Consider the following 21,502-nt stretch of genomic DNA (forward strand, 5'->3'; position numbering starts at 1 on the left):
AACATGTACTGGGAAAAAGCACACGCACACAGGGATTGTGCAGGAGCACTGGGAGCCTGGCATGGCATGCTATAACACGGAGAACATTATTGACATGCATTTTTGTGTTATTAGCATACTGACATTTGACAGCAGAAGTGAGAAGAGCAGAGAGCTAATGTGCTCACAGTGACATTTCCCTGTGGACCTGTCAGATGAACTCTCACAACCCCTTTTGAGCTTTTGAGTACTGCTGGAGTGAGGGTCAGGTCACTTCTGTCACACAGACACAAGAGGATGGAAATTGGCAAACAAGAAAATGTTCCCTCGTTTTTTTTTTATTCTAATCGGTTGTGACGGATCTTCTGTGTTGTTTTGCTCGACGACTTTCAAAAGACTTGTGAAAAATGCTGCTTTCTGTGCACATAAACTCAACAAAGACATAATTTGATCAAGTTACTGTTTCAATTATTCTTCTGCTGTCAACAATAAGGAAACACAGAATTTTTTTTTTGTTTTTACTCTAACAATTTCAGTGAGAGAAGATTTGACCCTGCAAATGAAATATCAACACTGCTGTGAATGCACCGTCGCTGTCTTTGGGTGACATCACAGTTTCCAACACGGGTGTCAAATCAAGTGCTCTGGTTTCATTTGAATCAATACTACACCAAAGGCTGCACTATAAAGCATTCAAAGGATGTATTAGTTGTGCCAGTGGAGCAATTCTGAGAAAGAAATTACATTAAAATCAGATTAAGTCCTCGTAAATATTAAGGTATTAAGATAATATGTTGCACGATGGTTAAGAGTGAGGAGGAAGGATTTTATTGATCTTCTTAAAAAGAGGAGAATTGGTCGGAAATATGTTCCGATCCCTCAGAGTAACCGGCAGCTATAAAGGGTCAGCAGATTAGATTTTAGCCCTAATTGCTGATATTTGTGGTGGATTTTTATCTCATTAGGGACTTTGTTTGTATTTGCCGCTCAATAAATCAATGCTATTACACCATTAACTCTGTTCCACAGCTTTAATTAATTTCATTATCATAGGATGTGCGCACCTTGTGAGTCAAACAAGCAGCATCGATCGATATAACAGACTTCTCTAGTGTTGTTGGAATCACCGAGGAGACGCACATCATCAGACAATGGTAACTTCGGTAACTTACAAACCCCCCCCCCCCAAGCAGAAATGCATAGGTGAATCTCTTGTATGTTATGTTATGTCTCTCGGCTCTCATTCAAGCCGCTCCCTCACCCGTGCATGTGACTCAGTGGTTGAACTGATCAGGGATCAGATAAACGCTTCGACGGCTTGGTGCACGTTTTATGTTCCAATGTGTTCAAATAGCCGAAGGTGCTTTTTCCTGTAGCTTTAATGAGACAGAGAGAAACGGTGGTTAATTTCAATTTAATTTTAGAGATCACTTCATATGTCATTTTAAATAAGGGAAGACTTTTTTGATATCTGATATCCATCTAATTGGTCAAAAACACATGAATTGGAGTGTAAATGGGGTCTTTGGTGAGAAGTGTCTATTGCATATTATTGTTCATTGAGTTAGTGCGTCGCCCACACACTTTGGGATGATTGTTTATTCTCTGTAGAAGAAGGAGGATATTCTTCTGCTTGTTTTCTAGAACGCATTAGCAGAAAGGCTAGAACCTGATTCTCTGGGCTTCATGGATGTGTTGTTTGGTGACGTTCTTCTCGCATTCACATTTTCTTCTTTTCCATTTTAAACCAGCCGACCAACATGATTATGTAGTTGGCTTGCTTGGTGCTCAGGTCCACGTGACACCTTGATGAGATATCGGGGAGACCCGCAGAGGTGTTATGAGGCGTCTTCAGGGAGCCATGCTTCGAGCCTAAGAAGTAACATAGTAAACTGAGGTCATATAAGTGGATTCTAGAGCATTTTTGGAGTTACATCATCCCGTTTTATAAGATATATATACAAACAAACCTCGTCATTGCTCAGAGTCACTTAGAGAACTTTCCTAAATCCCCTCTAAAATGAAACTGCTCGCTAAAAGTTATGCTAAAGAGCTCTCTGACAGAATTTTCTGAATGTTTTCTGAATAACAACCCCGAACGATTTGACTAATTACTTCTTCCTCTCCTTCCTCATCTCTTCATCCTCTCAGTGTAATCACCAGGTATAATCTGAAAACTCCCTGCCCTTCATGGCACATTATTCAACATGCCTGGATTACACTCTCTGTTAACCTGTTTCTAGCTGTGGGAAAGTTCATGTGCTCAAATAGCAAACAGTTCAAAGTAGTGGAAAGAAGATCCCTCGAGAACTGACTCGGGAAGTCTGTAACACCACTGTTTTGCATTTTGAACATCTCACTATGCATTCTCATGGCATAGCGTGCCTCAAAGTGTGCACTATTGAAGAGCTCTGTTGCTTTAATATTTGATATTTCCTATGGGGTCCGCGTGTGACGATCAAAGATGCAGACAACCTTGAAATGCCTTCCTCAATTTACTCATACAGGGTATCAATGAGAGAAGGTAGGCTCAAATAAAGGGGGAGGGAAGGGTGGAGTTCACAACCTAAGACCCCATACTGACAACTAGTTAAAGCTGTGAGGCCTTTATTCATCACATTCAGTTCTGTTACAGTATAAGAGGCAGCATGTTGTGTTTTTGCTTTGGACCCAATTTAAAAGACTCGTCTGTCCTTCTTCCTTATTAAAGGAAAAACACATTTACCAGACATGCTTTACATCCTGACACCATTAACTCAAGGGTCCAATTTGGAGTGCCTTTTACCTTTTGGAAAGGATGTTAATTTGCACATATTGATAGAATTTGAACTGTGTCTTCAACCTGTTTTATTTCATCTTAGCTCAGAACAGAACGCCACGTCTTTGCAACGTGTTCTGAGAGAAATAGGTTCAAAACATGTAAATGGCAATTAAACATAGAGGAGCTCTGCATACAGGAAGAAGGCTATAAATACGATGAAACCACTTCAGGCTTCATTCTAATAAACTTGGTCAGTAATAAAAGATTTTCAAGACATTATTTATCTGTCTCCTAATGAGCAAGGCCCTTTAACTGATCTTGTTTTTGCCAACAGGGAATTTTAGAATGACTCACAGGAAGAGCGCGGGTTGTCTTTTAAATCAAATGCATAACTTGCTGGCTCCATGTATCTGTTAAAGTCATGGCGTTTTGTCATTGGTGTCTTTTACTTTAAATGTTCCCCATGAGTTGAACCTTTACTTGAGAAATGTAAACTAGAAATAGAAAGATGGGCACCCCTTGATCTCTCTCTGTGGGCAGAGACTAATGTTATAAAGATGAATGCAGTTACTCGGTTCAACTAGATTTTAACAACCACTGTATGCCGATGACGCCTGTGTGGCCTTTTTCTGTGGAATGGTAAACGAGCTAGGGTGCACCTTAAAGCACTTAAAAATAGGGTGGATCAGGAGGGCGTAGGGAAACCAAACCTACTTCTGTACCATTCTGCCTTTCGCCTACAGAACTTGGCACAGTGGTCTCTCCCTACAGAGCAGGCACCCCGTGGTTCAGGGTAGAAGCGCACTCTTGCCTCTGCTCTTTCCCTTGGTTGCCTATCCCTCTGCCTCTCTACCCCCAAGTGCTTCTGTTTCATCCAGTACTGTCATGCTTCAAGGGAGTTTGTAAGAAAGCTGCAAAGACCCTCAATTTTTCCTGAACACGACCTCTAGTATATAGTACAACCCCTGCGTGCGAATTGGTAAATCTTGCTTCTATTGGAAACAATGGGTGCAGAAGGGTATTACAGTGCTCAGTGACCTTTCATAGAGCAGGGTCTCAAAGGGGGGAAAAGTATGGGACTTTTAGACATCAGTTCATGATTGTATCCAGAGATTTGTTGCTCAGGAAGTCCCCTTTTACATTCACTTATTTCTGTTTGGAGACCCCATCACCCTGAAAGACACACTTCCTTCTATCTGTACTGAAATATATGAATATCGGGCACCTAGTGAGGAGTCTGACCGGCATTGTGCTTCAGAGCAGCTTCTGTCCTCTGAATGCTGCAGAACTGAGTGGGATGTTAGATGTTCCTTCAAGAAAGCCTCCAGCTGTTTGCAGGAGGGGTTTTACACTCTCCACTCCAGAACATCTCATAAAGGTTTCATGTGTTTGTGGAGTTCATGGAAACAGTTTGACTTCCTCCGGGTGTTTCTGCAGGTACTGCTTGATTTGTTTTTGCAGTGTGTATGGTGACATCATCATCCTAGATCCTAGAAAAACTCATTGCGATTCGTGTTTTCCCCAATTCCCTACGCATTGGTTCTAGATAGAAGCCCAAGGAGTGCCTGAGAGAAAAATTAAAATTACATTTTCAGACCCAGAGCTGCAGGTCCTGACCTACAAGGTGCAGACGCATGATATACCGTGATCACTGGCCCTTATAAAGAACACCAACTCTCTGAAGACGCTAATAATTTCGCTGTGGCTTGTAGTTAAGGCTCATTTGCATAGAATGGGGCCAATTCTGCGCCACATACTGTATATGCTTTTTACCCGATTTAAATCTGTGCAAATAGCACAGGAGCACCCGAGAAGCTATCTGCTTGGCAGCGAAGTAAGGGGTGCATTTCACCGTTTGTGGGTGCTTTGAGAAATATATCGACCGCAATAGCCGCAACAATCCCTTTGTGAATTCGCAGTAAGATTAGCTTGTCACTCATTTGAACAACCATGAACCAAACAACTTTAATTCTACAACATTGTTTAGTATTAGGCTACGTGAGTGTGCAAGTTCATTTTTCATGTTGCTTTCATCAACTGTATTAAAGTAGTGACTGCTAGACTTCTTTTTAACGGACACATGCAGGCTTTTGTGTGGTATTCAGCTTAATTTGACTCGTCTTTTTAGCTGTCGTTGAAGTTCTAATTTCTTTATTCTAAAGGTAATTTTTCAATAATGTTTGTCCTTCCCTTTCTATTACAGTATTAATGCAGTTTAGAAATGTTGTCATTGAGGATTCTGAATGTATTGACCATGAGTGATGTGTGAAATAATGGATCTCCTGAGCTGAAACCCTAAATAAGTATTACTGCATTAGATTTATACTGTGTTTGAAAAGAAATACATTTGAGACCGTGACATTTGCTAAAAATTCAAAAAGGTAAAATGTGCTAATGTATGCAGTAAAAACTTCTCGCTCACTGAGACTAACTAAATGTTAAAATGAGTGACACCTGCAGTATGCTTAAACTCATTTTTGCTTACTTGTTTCACAGCTACAGTGAATAAATGAATGTATCAGCCCAACGGACCGAGCAGGTAACGGAAGAATAGGAGCGAGACAGAGAGCTGAGAGAGAGACGGGCGGGGGACAGATCAGCTTCCTCGCTCTTTTCGACTTTTAACCAACGAGGCAAATAGCTCTGTCTCTGTGGCCCCTCTGAAAAGCCAGACTCAATCCATTAAACTGGCAGTTGGGTGAACTAAGTCCAGCCCTCAGAGCTTCAAAGCAAATATATATATCCTGATGCTCCCTCGAGCCTCTGATCCGACTCCTAAATGTGCAAAGCTGCTGATCCAACAAGTAAATTGAAGATGCTGGATGTCCCGAACGCAAATTATACAGGACCCTCAATTAGGAAATGCAGGGGATAACCAGATTACAATGTAAAACAATAAAGACTTAATTAAGAAATTGTCACTGCGCAGAGAAACTCTGTTATACATGATAACTGCACAATCAGTCCCCTTGACAGCCATAATCACTTTGTTGTTGTCAACCTTCATTTGCAACACAGATTGGTGTAAACAGGAGAGCGCAATGTAATAGTTTTTTGAAGTTTTTTTACGATGCAACATCAGGAGTCTGCCTAAAACTGAACATGACATGATACCCCGAAGAGCACTTGTGTTTGAGGGTTTAACTGCCCTGCCATTTTTGATCACTGTAGGCGGCCGGGCGGAGACGAGTGACAGACTAGCTCGCGCTCACATTGCCTTGTCACCGCTCCCAGCCCAACCATTCAAGATGACAAGTGTCACTGTGCCGTGCTGATATGTTTTCCAGAAGCCCAAGTGACCGCCCTACAGGAGTATACTGAACCTCTGTCAATTCAGCAGGCTTTCTTTATGAGCAATTCTTACACCTGTGATGAGGTGTTCTTGTACGCTCTTGTAAGAATGCTGTATTCACTCTTGATCAGTCTCATATAAAGCTTGTGGGATTTAGAGAGCACTCTCTGCCTCCTCCTTGTAACCCTAGGTTCTCTTTCCTGGCACTTACTCAGAGAAGAGAGCCGGGTCTTTTGTGTTAGCACTACCCCTGGCGACAAGCCTCATTACATATTCCACTGGCAGAAACTGAAATATTCAGCAAATCTACAATAGCAAAGAAGCAGATACTGCCGCAATGAAAGATAACCTTTGAAATGACAACATTTAGTAAGATGTTTAAAACTACTCGATATGGTCTTTCTTTAGATGTGACATCTATGCTCTGTCCTATTTGCGTTGATATGTTTTTCAGTTGTTTGTCTCGCTTGGATGTTTCATTTAATGCTTTAACTTGCAAATGTTAATGTACATTACTTTGACGTTGACCCTCTAATGTGCAAAAACTGAAATATTACAAATCATTACAGTCTTAATTCATGATTATTTTCCAAAATATAAATAAATAAATGGTTGAAATTAAAATGTATTTCAACCTGTAAATAAGTACAAAAAAATAAAACAAATGACAATTACTCCAAACAAAACAGTACAGTAGAAAATGATGCAACTTATGCACATTATCCTTACTATACTGATACTATACTGTCCATATGTATGAATGTGTTGCCCCTTTAATGTATAGATATAACTTTAAAACATTCTGAAAATATGTGTATGCTATCAAATCTTCATTTAAACATTAATGTAGTAGAATAAGTACCATTATAACTAAACAGTTTGTGTGATGGCGAACAGTATTGTGATGATCACAAAGCATGTGTTTAACCATCGGTGCAGCACACGGACAACAGTCTGAGCTTTGATTTGATTTGAACAATCAGCACGCTTTTCATTTAGGAGCAAGATGAAAATAGCGGCTCCTTGTTTGTTAATTAGCACAGTTGCCTCAGAGGACTAGGGCAATTAAATGAAATTAATTATCAGCCAGTGCCCCATGAAGAAGAAGGATAACAAAAGAACAAGTAGGCATGGCCAGTAACCTTGGCAATGGATGGTAAAATGTGTATCAACAGGCGGGAAAACTGTTTTGGTAGAAGCACGAGACCATGAACTGGCAGACAAACACTCACACACATCATGCGTCATTATTATTATTATAAGTAGCCCTGAACTCATTATCATATCTGCACAATGTGAAACACTAGTGTAGCTTAGCGCTATATCTTACTGGAAAGAACAAAGCTTGTTTATAGCTTACTCCGTCATAACGGCATCTGACTAATTCCAATACTACATGAGTGTGTGTGTGTGTGTGTGTGTGTGTGTGTGTGTGTGTGTGTGTGTGTGTGTGTGTGTGTGTGTGTGTGTGTGTGTATGTGAAATGATCAGAAAAAGAAGCTTTACCAGCGCCTCCTATTCATAACTAATGTGACAAGGACAAGAGCGAAACAAGACGCCGATAAGAAAAACATAACAGTAAGGCTTTTCATTCAGATGGATAATGACCTTTAAATTGAGTTTAAGTATCTCACATGAAAACATCCTCAGATAGTTTGAACTCCTCGATTCCATTATAAATGTAATATATTGTCGAACGGTGTTGGGGAGTTATTTTTATGGTCCTCCCGGGGCTCGCTCTGCGACTGTTATCTGTCAGAGAACAGTAAGCGTTATTACCCTTGCAGATGAGACAAAAAAAAAATAATGACCCAAATGTGGGAAAGACCTTTTGATGGTTATGAACAAAGCAAGGAAGAAGGAGAGGAAGGTGCCATTCTTTCCTCTCTCCTGCCGGGAACGTACAGAGGAAGTGTTAATCTGGCAGAGGTGGGATATAATCTTCTACATTGAGACGCATTGGGCGATCATGGTGCCCTGTCACCGGCAGTCCTTGTCGTTGATTAAGGCTTTTCATCCTCCATTGGGTTTCGCTGTGGGCCGCTCGCACTTTGTCTTGTGACACGCGTAATTTCCTCCTCCCAGTCTCCCCATCTTGATAGCGAGCTAATAGAAACTCTCTCCAGATCCGCTCCTAATGAAGACAGATCCTCAAATGGCCAACGCAGTCTCATTTATATTACCAGTCTATCAACTTGTTTTAAGTAGATTAGGCACGTGGCGTCCGACGAGCAAAGAGCAAAAAAAAAGCCTATAAATATAATTTACAGGGATTTTACAGAGCATTATTTTCGTTTAAACCATATCCTAATCGCTGCCAGTTTGCTTGATCTCTAGACGAGAGACGAGAGGATCTCAGCAGATATTGAAGCTGTGATCAGATTGCTGTAGATGTGCACTGAGGGTTGTCTGGCTGAGCAGATTTGTTCGAGGTGGCTGGATAGTTTAGTGAATGTTCGGGCTGCGACTCGCTCATTATTCATCAATTGATGTTATTTTCTTGCTTCATCTATAAAAATTGTTTGAAATGCCTTTCACCGTTCTGAAAGTCACTTAAATGTCTTGTTTTATGCGACCGAAACCCCCTCCAAAAATATACAGTTTACATTGATTTACATTAAGAGGCTGGAGCCAGCGAAGGTTTAGCAGTTTTGCTTGAGAAATGTCTCGAACAATTATTCAATTATCAAAATAGCTGCTTCATTAGCCATCAGTTAACCCACTAATTGTTCCGGCGTTAGTGCATGTATATGAAATAAGGAGGCTACCTACATTCAGATGTAAGCCATAATTATGCATCATTCACAATCAATCTAAAAGCAAAATGTTGCTTTTTTGTGCTTTCAATTGGTGAAAAATCATTTTCTGAAAAAAAAAAAAAAAAAAAAGCAGGACGACAAAATAGTGAAATTAAGCATCTATAGGGATATAGGGACAGCATATTAGACAAAATGTAAAGATTTAATCCTACACAGGTTACCTCAAAGTGTTCCATGTCGTCCTTTGAAGTTGTATGTTTTCATTACTACAGCGTCTGATCTCCAACACATCAGCCTCTAATGATCCTGTGCATCCCACACAATAAGCTCGAGGGAGAAGACAACTCTCTCTGCCAGAGCCTCTGGTTTGTGGGTTTCCTTAACCAATACTAATATTCATCATTCAGCTCAACCCTGTAATAGGAAAATATTTGAGTATAATAATTGCCGTATGTCTTCACTGGTAAACATTTGTTGTTCTTGTGATAGTATTATGTTTGTGAATGCCTCATGCAGACCAGCAGTGTGCTCGCTGTTATGTAAGAAAGTGGAACACATGACGTTAATGTTGCCAGCGGGTATTTGTTTCTGAAATTATTAAAGTGATTGTGACTAGAATGCATTAAAAAAATAATAGTTTAATGTATTTTACGAGCCTGTCTTTAAGGCTGCAGCTAACAGTTCTTTGCATTTTTAATTATTCTGCTGATTATTTTCTTGATTCTTCTGTTAATAGTCTTGCCTATGAATTGTCAAAAACAAAATTAGTGAAATTAATTCTCATCACATTTGTTAGGTCTTTAAATTGCTTGTTTTGCCAAATCAACTCAAAAATAATCAATCAAACTATGATAAATAAAAACAGTGAAATGCAGCAAATAGTCACATGTGAGAGACAGAAAAATGACAGAAAACAATCTATTATCCAAATATCAGATAATAATTTCAGCCGGTGTAGTTTTAATGTTTTCCAACTGTAGCAATTGCAAAATAATCAAAACGTCTAAAATGTAAATGAATACTGAATACTTACGGAGATATAAGGCCACTATCTGCTTTCAGAAGGGCTTTAATCCTCCCTGGATTGCTGTCAAAGAGTGCTTAACTGTGTGCAGAGGGATATTGGACTATTCTTTAAAAATGAAAAGCCTCCAATGATATATGATTAGAGAGGATATGGAAAGTGTTTGACCTCATTCAAGGGTCAGGAAGACACTTTTTTAAAGTGTCTGTATGCTGACCTTATTCTCTTATTATTTATGTAAACAATATGCTGCATAATGAGCTCATTTTCTCGTGACAATCAGCTAAATAAATGACGAGATGCCTTCCCATAAATTAACTTATATTCATACGCACCACCATATTTAACCACCGATGGATCGTATTAATCGTGGATTATTTGCTTTGTTATCGGCTTTGGCAGCTTCACACATTCTGATTACTTGCTTTTTTCATTTCAGGAGGAAATACAAGTATTTTACAGTAATATTTGGAATTTATTTGGTACATTTCTTGTACCAAGTGATGCAAGAGGCACTTAGATCCTTTAGTTAAGTAAAAGTATCAACAATGTAAAAACACTCCAAAAATCCTGCATTCAAAATCCTACTTACTCCTAAAGTACTCCTATATACGTATATATATATATTATATATAGATTGTTAATACTGATGCATCAGTGCGTATGTAGCATTGTGTTTAGTCCAGAGGTTTCTCACCAGTAAATAAAGAAGTAAAAACAAAGTTCTGCTTCACAAATTTATATTTATTTTGGGATCTTTTTCTAATCTTTGCTTTTCCCCAAAGGGGGAAACGTCTCTTGGTGGAACTGCAAACAACTCACACACATATCTGAAACAAGACAAGGGGCCTCAACCAGACACTGTTCTTTGTAACCAGTTACTTCAGCTGTTAAATAAATGTCGTGAACAACATTTCCCTCCTAAATGTTGAAGTATAAAACAATAGGAGTATAAGTACTTGAAAATTCTAAGTACATTTCTTGAATAAATCTAGTGACTATCCACCACTGCATGTACCATACATCAGATAAGGTTGTTGCCCTTGCCTTCACATATAGAGATTCAGCCTCAGTAAAACAACTTAATATTTATTCAATCCTATGTTGGGGCTTTGCAAACTCTTATTTTTGGTCCCTCGAGTTGTGACAAGTAGCTGGAAAGTTGTCATTTATTTTGTACCTTGTGGGCAAATACAGTGGTCTAAATTCCACTAGACATCTAAGCTGTGCCATTACATGCAGCCCCACCAATCTGTTGGTGGAGATTATTCCATAATTCAACCCTGAGGTCATAAATGTGGAGTGCAACTTTAGAGGCAGTGTGTTGTGTGTTGGACTCGGTGGATGCTCAACCCTGAAAACACTTTATCATCAAAGAAAACTAAGCAATATGCATACATTAAAGCCACTGATCCCCACTTCGTACGGAGTGAAGGCCACCACACAAGGATGAAAAATCACAGAGGAAGTTATCTTGAACGCCTTGGAAAGAATCCATAAAGTGGAAAATCATGACATGACTTTCTGATGAAACTTCGGTGACGGCACCCCACCTCCTCGTAATTGAAACAATGCTGCAGGATAGCAGAAGTCACTGGCACATAATGCAGTAATAACAGTGCAATGAATGTATGAGGTTTAATAGGTTGTGAAAGTGGCAGTCTGATGACAGAGATGGAGCATTTCATTAGGAAGCCTGTATGGGTGGTTGCTGTTGCGCTGTGATGAAAGACTGCCTGTTAAAGTGGCCACAGTACACCTGGAAGGTTGTCTTTTGTTCTCATGATACCCTTAATTAGAGGTTCTGAGAGCCGGCGCTGTTTACCCGTAATAATTCCTGTACTTATAAGCGCCCAGTCTGAAAAATCTGAATCTTTTATCCTCTTGTATGGAGAGAGGTACAAATCCTTCAAGTAAGCGTTCAGACAAAAAGCTAATTGTCACAGTTCAGTTACAGTGCGACTGGGAAAGGACCCAAATGCAGACACTCCAGGAAAAGGAGGCAGAATTAAGGGCTCTTTACTAGAATCGATGGTTGAACAAAGGGCTGGCTTCAAAAAGAGTAGGCAAACAGATCTGCCAAAGTAAATACAGGAAGGTAGTTGCAGGTCTAAAACACAGATAGCAGAAAAGCCCTGAGCCCAAAGTGTGTGAGTGCAGGAGGGTGTGATGGCTCCAAACTGCACGAGGACTGTGGATGGTAAAGTGTGAGGCCGGAATCACATACTGTACGTAGTTAACTGTCCAAAGTTAGTACAGTACAGTTGCACCGAGTCAACATATTTGAAGTCACTATCGTGTCATCATAAAACCAACAACTTCATATTCATAGTGTCAAAGAAGTCTGTGACAGAGCCCCCTTTGCTGACAGTCGGACAGCCCTGAGTCCTCGAGGATGCGCAAAAGTCTTGAGTGTGTAAGTGGGGGGACACTGGAGCTGACTTACAAGATGCAAAGGCGGGAATGGAAACAGTAATAGCTGGACCACTGTGGCTAATTTGTGATATTGGGATATATAAATAAAATGTGATTTGATTTAGAGTCGCCTATTCCAGGAGGACACGCGGGTGTACTTTGCTAGGTAGGTTATATTCAACAAAATGCTCAAACCTGAAACCTACACAACACCATGTGTCACACGTGCTCTGAAACAAGGAGCTGAGTAGCAACACTGAGCAGCTGAGTGTTGGAACACTACCAAGTTTAAATATTTGCCTTTCATCTCGCATTAAAAAAAAGGGCCATATATTCTTATCCTTACAGCCTACAGTATGTTGGTGGCACAAGTAGAGTTAAATCTAGTGGAACGTCGCAATATATCAAATGCACTCCGTGCCATGTACTAATATTTCTCTACATGGATAAGACACCCAGAGCAGAACAGCCTAGGCCCTAGGCTGTTCTTCTCTGGGTGTCTTAGAAGGCCCTAGGGCATTCTAGCAGTGCCGATGTGTGTGTGTGTGTGTGTGTGTGTGTGTATCTGTGTCTGTGTCTGTGTGTGTGTGCTTTACCCTGCCAAGCCGGGCTCTAGTATAGTGTTTGTATTGACTGAGGAAAGTCTACAGAGTCCCCATTACAGCCACGTTGTAAACAAGACAGGACACAGTGTGCAAGTCCGACGGGGAGTCCACGCTACCTCGAATGATGAAACAAATATGGTTCACAAAAGCTCATTGAAGACGCTGTCCACGTCTGTTCTTAGTTCACACAGCAAATCTGTTGGAAACACTACAAGTCAATAATGGTTTCACTATAACTATTGTTTGTTTGTTTTGTTCTTTAGTTTTCTCTGCAGTTTGGAAAAGAATCTCAAGGAGAAGACACTCATTTAAATGTATTCAAGGATGTTATTTGCTATAACAGAATATAGGAATGCAACTAATTACCTCTAAATGATGTTTACCACTCATGTGTATCAGCAGTACATTGTGAAAGGAACGCACAAGTACACTTTTAATCAACATGAGTCTGAACAGGTATGATTATCAAGGTAGTTACAGGAAAGGTTTGACATTATTTTTTGAGAGTTAGATGAGAAGATTGATAGCACTGTCATGTTTGCCAGCAGCGAGCAGCCGGCTAACTTAGCTTAGGTGCTGCTGGGCAGATTTAGTTACCTTCAGACGGAGCCAGGCCACCTGCTTCCCCCTTTTTCCAGCCAAGCTAAGTTAGCAGGCTGCTGGCGGTAGCTTCATACTCTGCGTACAAACTTGTGAGGGGTGTCGATCTTCTCGTCTAACCTTTGGAGAGAAACCCGAATGAGCGTCGTTTCCAAAATGTGGAACTGTTCCTTTAATTTTAGGGAAGGATTGTGGTCTTGGTTAAATATTTTTTAAAAGTCTACAAAAGAGAAAAGATGTGTATACTTTTCCAATATTTAACTAAAGCCACCATCTTTCCCTAACCTCAATCAGACAATATTTCCTAACCGTAACCAAACTTAACCACATGTGTGACTCCATCCTGACCATCCCCTGATTATGTTTTAATATATAAACATAATCTCTCGCAGACTGCTTGGAAATGATCAGTATTTCTGGACTAATTCTCACTACAGGTTGTATATTTATATTGATTTATATGTGTGTTTGTTGGTCGGCCCACCTGATCTGACTCTGTGTGTCTGCGCGTGTTTGCAATATGAGTAACCAATTTTAATTCCCCCACTTACAGGTGTCAGACATGAAAGCTGGGAGTGGTAGACATGGTATCCCATATCATTGCCTCTGCATTAGTAATCAGGACTTGCTGTAAATACAGACTTCTCATTACCGGTGAGCTTGAAGTGTGGTACTGCGGAAGGGCAAGGGCAATGACAAGGATTCTCTGAGTAATGGGCTCCAGCAGATCAACACACCATTAAGTGGACCTGCGGTGCACGTAGGAGCCCTACAGGCCCATTATAAAGTAAAAACACAACCAAGGGAAACAACTAAAGCCTCTAATGGCAGTCTCCCTTTACAATATAATGTTGTTAAACACAACTCTGTGGATGTTGTTGAGGACTGCTATGCTGAACTGTTGACATGAAGAGGAGGAGATGTTGAATAAAATATCATCCTGCATGTTTTTGTTCTTCTGCTTTTTTTCAAATGATTGTACGTCTTAGCTCATTTGTACTAGTCAATCAGCATTGACCTGAGGTAAATTGCATGCACTCCTGCAAAGTCAATATGTTATTGCATTTTGCTGAGAAACAATGACTTGTGCTTCCTCGCGTTTGTCCTAAGCTTCCTGTCATGCTTTGTTCATATTCGATTGTGGAGATTGTGAACTTGGGAAAAACAAGAAGAGCATGCGATTAATCATGTCCTGTGTCTACTAACAGCGATCCCTATATTAGTCTCTATAACAGCGTAGGTTATAGGATGAACACTGTTTGGCATCCATCTTTCTTCAAGGCACTGGCAGGCTAATGAGAAAATTGGATCTGAATGGTGGATCCATAAGCATTCACTGTAGAGGAAAACAGGAGCGAAATAAGATTACCGTCTTGGATCACAATGTCTGCGCAGGATTTGCTTCGCTTGTACAACCTGCCACGTTATGAACACTGACCAAATTTAGAATTTTAACTGTGACTTTATGTTAAATTACAAAAAAAATTCAAATCTCTGCAGTAAACTCAGCCATCCAATCCAACCGCACATATCATTTAATATCTCCATGTGGCCCTCTCTGTGGAGCCTGCCACTGTGGCACACAAATTGTAATCAAGGCCAGAAGAAGAGCACAGAGAGCTGGGTGGCTGTTGACTGCAGGGTTTAGGAGCTCGGCTGTGCCTTCCCGCTGCTGCTGGCACAAGATTTCTGACAGGCGCTGGTGTGCAGAACAAGAGCTAATCTGGATTGGTATGTTGAAGCTAAAAAGAGCTCTCCCTGAAGTCATGCATTATGGGAAAAGTGGAGATAATTTCTACAATTTTATGCTGAAGACCTACATAGAACATTTTACACCCTGAATACTGGACCTTTTTATGAGTTGTGTGTTTTTTCTTGCATAACTCATTCCATCTGAATTTTATGAGCTAATATTATCATCATTGCAAAGTCATTACCTCATATTATCATTACAATCCAAACTGTTCTTTTTAAATAAGCTGTGAAACTGTTTCTGTTTGTTCATCAGAAATGTTGTGTACAAGTTGCCAAACACATAGAAGTTGCAATGTGGTTTGTTTGGACTTTATAGCTTAAAGTTTTATTGCACAAAAGATTGTGTCCTTAAGGCACTTGGCTGGAGTTCACGAGACACATTTCTGAAGATATAAGCTCATACATATTCATGAGTAGTGGGCAAACCTTAACTTTGACAAAGAAAATGGGAAATGCCTCAACTCACTCATTATGAATATCAATGACACATAGTAGCAGTGAAACATGAACCCTTGTATTTGTTTTTTAGAATAGAAAAATGTCAGGAATGTACTAAACCTATGTATGACCATACAATACGACGAGAAGCAGTAGAACTCTTTAAATGTATAGAGAACCTGATCCAACATATAGATAAACTGCAAAACGTTCAAATCTACAAAGAAAACAATAAAACACCTTATTAGAAATCACCACGGTTTAGTCTTTTCTGAGTGCGAAACATCATCACAAATCCAAGAAAACCAAAGAAATAAATGCCATTAAAGTTATGATTGAACCAGAGCAGCTTTAAAAACCTGAAACTGAAACACGTTCAACCCGAAAGGTAACCGAACGAAGACGTGTTGTTTACTTAGAAAAGCATCAGATTTAACAATGTGACCAAGACTGTCCTTCCAAAAAAAACTAAAGCATTGATCCTTTCAGCAAATGCCAAGAAACTAGATACGTCGCCCTCTAGTGGCTGTCGTTACTCAGGGAGGTTAGCACAGCCCGTTTCCCGTTTTCTTTTGAAGGGACTGAAAAACAATGTCATTCAAGTTTCCTGTAATTATATAATCCGAGTTCACATCAGAAAACAATTATATTTGTAGTTCTAGAGGGTTATGGTGTGTGATGGTCTTCTTGATTGATTAATTTAACGTTAACATCTGCTACTGTATTGCTGCCAATTACAGCGCCCCCTTACAACAGGACCCAGTTGGTTTTGTATAGGCTTAATACATACAAATATCCTGTATTGTTGTCATTTAGAAAACATTTTTGGGATTTTTTCATGGTAAAAAATCCAGCCAAATCATAATCTTCTGTAAAACTGTACTCCAATCCTGCACTAATCAACAAATCCGTCAATTACGCAACCAAACCGACACCCAAGGGAGAGCAGTTTGCCATATTTGTGAACTTTCCTCATCTGTCCACTGAACCAGAAAATTATTAATAAGACATTAATGCAAAGGGAAGCAGTTGTTGATGTCATTTGTCGACGCTGAGGCCAAAAACCACAAGCTTAATTAACACTTATCTATTTTAACATGTTGAGTTTCCTGTAGCTTTATCTTACCAAGTGATTAAAAACATATCGGGTGATTAATATTCATCCTGCTTTGTGAAGAAAATGTCCCGATAACTGAAGCCAACCGAGGAGGAACCGGATAACAATGCAGCCGTGTGTTGGAGACATTAACGTCCTTATTCACTGCGTTATTTAAATATTTACCCCTTTGTCTCACTTACATGACTCTGTAGGTAAGAGCAAAACATCACTCTGTCTGAGATGTATTAGTGATACGGATCCATTATGCTCTTGACTCATTTGAATGAACTCGACCTGTCAAGAGGGACCCATTATTTAAAAAGTGTCTGTCGAAGCCAATTTAGCTGAAGACGGCATGTGGCATTATAACCTCGGCTAAGAACAAAGATTAATTCGACACCTTGTCAAAATGTATCCCCATTATGAGGAACTCTCTCGCTGCGATGGAAAGATTATTTGCTTCATTGTTTGTGTTGTAAATCTTGTGAATTAACAGAGTGCTAGTGGATGTCATCTGTGATTAGTGTCAACAGGCCTCTAATGAAGATGTTCAACCTGTAGGCGTGTTGCAGCTCTCACAACTCTGTGTGGTGTATAAGTACAATCAGGTATAAGTATTAAAGTATTCAATGCAGAACAATGGCCTGTAGATTATGTCTAACTAAACTAGTAGTGAAGCTACATCTTTCTGGTACTACGTTCATATTTGCATTGTGATTCAAGTAGTTAAATTACTTTTCTGCTATTTTATTTGTGTAGTTATCAAACAAGCAATTTTGGGCCATAAAAGAATTTCTTCGCTGTAGTTCAACTTCTTTCAGCGTAAAGTAATTGGTCGCTTTCAAAGTAGCTTACCCAACCGAGAAGAAGATACTCAAGTACCTCATATGTGTACTTAGGGACAGTACTTGAGTAAATGTACGCAATAACGATCCATAAGAGAGTTTTCTTATAGCATTGCGGCTTTAAACAAAAGTATCTGGACTTTAAAGCTTTATCCCTCAAAAGAGAAAAACATAAGAACTTCCAGAGTCCAAAGCCAGCAATAAAAAGTATTTCACCAAAAGACACATACGGCAGAAATGACTAAGCCTTATAGAATAGGAAGCTTGTTAAAGGATCACTGAGAAGCAGAATCAGCAGTTTGGAAAATAGGATTGTGTTGAGAGTGTGAGGAGTGGATCTGCTGTTGTTTTGGAGATCATCAGACTGTGGTCAGAACAGCAAGACCACACACACGGCCCCCCCCCCCCTGATGAACAGACGGACAGCCAGGAGGAGGAAGCAGAGGATGTGATCCAGAATGTGGACACTCCATGATGATCAAGAAGCAGTGATAAGGAACAACAGAGGAATGGATATCTAAAACTCCTCCTGTCTGTCTGTCTGTCTGTCTGTCTGTCTGTCTGTCTGTCTGTCTGTCTGTCTGTCTGTCTGTCTGTCTGTCTCCTCTGCTGGATGCCTGTGCATTTCATCGCTGACGTATGCTCGTGCGTTCAGATCAGTCTGAAAGGAAGAAGGAAGAGAAGGCGACGGAGGAGAATGATTTATCCCACCCTGTTCCTATAATGTCACAGTAACTCGCAGCAGCATGGAAAATGAATTACCAAAGATGGAGGAAATGACAGTAAACATATCCTGGATGATTTTCTGGGTATAAGGGGAACATTATCAGCACTGGAACAGATTATAGTACAAGGAAACTCATTTGGATGTAAAGGTTAAAAGTAACAGGCTTTGTGCTGACAGTCATTCTCTCACTCTGTTTATTGGAGCTTCTCCAAGCTTTGCATCTTAATGAGATGGGTTTTTTATGTTTCTGGGAGAAAGTCGGTAATGAGGAGAAAATACTGAATAATGTCTTGTGCCATTAGAAACTTACATAATGCTGTAGGTACACTCTTTAATGTTCAGGTATACACTTCAAACAGTAGACAGTTTCAGGTTTTTTTTTTATGATGCAGGCTTTATTTGGGCTGCCGACAGTCAATTCTGCAGTAATTGTTTCTTTCCCTGAACCGGGCCTCTGGGGCAGCACTACCTCCCAGGCTGCATACAAATTCCATCTCCGATTGGCAGACCCTAAATTGAACTATGGCCCAAACACTAACCTCAATATTCGAAACCAAACATGGCTGTTTAATTGACGGATGTAGGTGGGGCTGGTGCACAGCTTCAGGGAGGAGGCTCAGGTCAGAAAAAAAAAAAGAAGGTTTCTGCAAATGTTGCGTATCTTTCGAGAAGGTGCTTTTTCCTCTTCAGGAAAGAGTCTACTCCCAACACCTTGATATACTGTTTAAAAGCAGCACAGCCAAATAGTGGCTGCAGGGCAGATGAAGCTTTGCATAAATAAAGGAGAAAACCTGAGTATAAGCAAGATAATGAAGTGCAAACATGCTATGATGAAGGCCATCGGGCCAACACAGGACAATAATTTGAGATCAGAAAGTGCTGTTTGACAAATATGATTTAAAAGCCATTCAGGTTCTCTAGAACACTTGTAAACATGTACATCACTGCCAATAAACTGAGGAGTTTCAGTACAGCTAACATGATAAGACATCTACAATTGACCTGATTTCATACGAGCATTGATTTGTCGACAGTGGGTAAGATTTTAAAGGTGTTATCCTTCCTGGATGATCACTAATGCACATGTACTGTGACTGCTGATGGAGATTTACTCTCCAGACAGTGTGATATTGCTCAAAGGATACAGACTGGGTGGAGAAATTGTGCTGCAAAGCTTTGTTGGCTCTGTTCTCTTACTGTGAGAATCAATGGAAAGGCAACGTGTTATTGCAGTGAAGGCTTCTGATGGGTATTTCAAAGCACTTGTTTTAGATGATGATCCAATGATCCATTTGCCTGTTTTTGTTCTTTCAAAAACAAAACGAAATGGTTGAAATACATTTTTTAGTGGCTCAGTGTCTGCGTGAGTGCAGCTGTTTGCAAGAAGTGTTTAGGGAGAATCTGATTGGTCTTTAAAGACCAAGAATGTAAGAGTTTAAAGTATTTCCTTCGTGGGTTGTTGTCATTTGCTACTACTCTGGTTCCCTTTTTTGTTTTTGTTTTGGCATCAAATGAAGTTTTGAATGAGTATCACCTTAATTAATGCATATCCACTCTTTGAGATCCAGTGAGGCATTTGAAGTATGTGGATGTTGGACTCCGAGGAGATTCAGAGGGTTATAGAGTGGAGCTTAACAAACCTGCAAAGGCTGCCATAGAAAATTAAATAAACAGAGGCACATAAATCCTAAAATATGGTGCTTCATTTTACTCCAGGATGTCTGTGCAAACAGATGTTTTCTTCATTTTTTTAAATCCTTCTCATCGCGTCAATTGAACATTCCTCAAGATGTAAATGGATTCTTTGAATGAATTCAACACAGTAAAACAAATATGGTTTTATTCATGAGCCTACATGCAGCAGAAATATGAGCAGCAATTATTCCCTGACAGTGATGCATAATCAAGTGAGGCGTCACCAAACCATATGACCCACCGGGGCGTTATGTCTCACTTGAGAACGATTAAATGCAAAGATGGATTGCTACTGATTCATACGAACTACCCTGTAAAAGCGCGCAGATTTCAGCGCGTCTCCGCAACCAACATCCAATGTCTTCATAGAAACGCATTAGTTCAAATTGACCGTCTGTCTTCATCTGTGCATTGATTAGACCTACAGACTGAGACTGTGAATTCAACAACAGCAAGCCAAGTGGAGCGGAAAGGGGGTTTGCAGAGGGGGGCTCCTATAGACTCAGCTGATGAAGGGGTTCATTGTCAAGTCCCCCCCCCCCCCCACCCCCACCCCCCACACACTAAAGATGATTCATCTGTTGGGTCTGTGATCAGAGAGGGACCACAGCCCTCCAGAACCAGGATAAGCGTCTCAACAGATGCAGACCCACCGATATACACAAGGAGAGGGTTTGTAAAGTCAGTATGTGCGACTGAGCTCAAGCAAAAATGCCACCAGAAGACAAATAAAACCTTAATTGCACTTTTTCCTCGTGTGACGATAATAAGCTTTTAAAGCATACCAAAATGCCTCCAATTATGTTAATGTTCAGTCAGATTTGTGCTGCATATACTCACAGACAGAAGCCACAACACAGCTGCGTAACTCTTGTCATACAGTACCACTCCTCAACCCCGCTGATCCTAATGTGACACTGTAAAAGACGGGAGACACTCTTACCTTGAAATACTCCTGATATAAGTGAGCCCAAAGAGGGGGGAAATGAACTTCTGCGATCTCTGATGCTTTCCAGTTTGTTTCTCTTTTTCTTCCTGCGTCTGTGTTTGGCAGCGCCGGCTCCACTCAGCACTCGCCTGCTGTTTGAACGCTGCTTTCCAAACGCGCCACACGGAGGAAATAATAATAATTCTAAAGAAAAAAAAGACAGGTGTGGGGAGTGAAAACGTCGGTGTGAATTACTAAGTGTTGTTAATTGTGGTGGGAATAAGGTGCCCTGTGCAGATGCGGTGTTACTCCCAGACTCGAGGTTTGAACAAATCTCCTGCTGCTCAGACGCTGTCCAGTAGCGAGTGGTGCTGAATGAGACTCCAGGGGTTGCAGAGATTTCCTACTTTTCCCTCCTCTTCTTCTTCTTCTTCTTCTGTTTTCTTCTTCCTCTCCTGCTTCTCCCGTTTCACTGCACACATCTCCCCTCCCACCGCGCAAGATTGGAAACAATCTCCTTTTTCTTTTTTCTTTGTTCTTTTGTAGCCTATAAACGCTACAAATGAGATCCTCACCAAAG

The 21,502-nt window shown here is 40.3% G+C and overlaps 1 protein-coding gene across 2 annotated transcripts in view; it reads right to left on the reverse strand.

The window, feature by feature from the left end:
* The window catches only part of LOC115010956 (metabotropic glutamate receptor 4-like), a 167,356-nt gene extending 145,854 nt beyond the window's left edge, over window positions 1-21,502 (reverse strand). Inside the window, exon 1 of one of the 2 annotated variants that reach the window (XM_029435886.1) lies at window positions 20,938-21,502. The gene's annotated coding sequence lies outside the window, so the exon portion shown is untranslated. Of the gene's footprint in view, window positions 1-1,648; window positions 1,726-20,937 lie in introns of those variants that run through there. The other variant, XM_029435887.1, reaches the window with a different exon arrangement.

Source organism: Cottoperca gobio, chromosome 7, assembly GCF_900634415.1.
Source record: "Cottoperca gobio chromosome 7, fCotGob3.1, whole genome shotgun sequence".
NCBI classification, from domain to species: Eukaryota; Metazoa; Chordata; class Actinopteri; order Perciformes; family Bovichtidae; genus Cottoperca; species Cottoperca gobio.